The sequence below is a fragment of the Macadamia integrifolia genome, chromosome 13 (assembly GCF_013358625.1).
Source record: "Macadamia integrifolia cultivar HAES 741 chromosome 13, SCU_Mint_v3, whole genome shotgun sequence".
Taxonomy (NCBI): Eukaryota; Viridiplantae; Streptophyta; class Magnoliopsida; order Proteales; family Proteaceae; genus Macadamia; species Macadamia integrifolia.
Window position 1 is genome coordinate 8038717 of NC_056569.1, and position 634 is coordinate 8039350.

Below are 634 nucleotides of genomic sequence, written 5' to 3' on the forward strand. Positions count from 1 at the left end.
ATAATGTTTAAATGGACCGAATAATTCGGTTTAATTCGGATTCGGTCCGAATTATTCGCGATTTATATTCATTTTGGAAAAAGTCGCGAATTTTAAAGAATTTTATTTTTAATTCGGATTCGGTCTGAATTTTTGATAAAATTCCGAAAAATTCGGTTCGGCCAAATAATTCGCGAATTATTCGGCCGAATTGCTAACACTGTGTGATACACCCCTTTGTGGTTTACTTGAATCTCAAGTAATTGCAATTCTGCCCTTCCAAAAAAAAAAAAAAAACTTAGAGCAGTGTGTAGGATAAACTGAACTCCAATTTTAGATTCTAGAAAGTCCCTAAAAATCTAAGTTGTTAAAATCTATTCGTGATATATAAATCCTATGAAGCATCAAGATAATGCATTATTTATGACAAAAAGTAGTACTATATCAAAAAAAAGTCTCTTGACACTCTTGAAAGTACTACTAAGAAGAATTCGTTATGACAGAAAGTACTATTATTTGTTGCATCAACCCACCACATGCTTCTCATGGGAATTGGATTCCCCTTTCCTCTCACCTTTGAAAAAGAAAATGTTGCAGAAAATGAGAGAGAGAGAGAGAGAGAGAGAGAGAGAGAGAGAGAGATATTAACCATCTA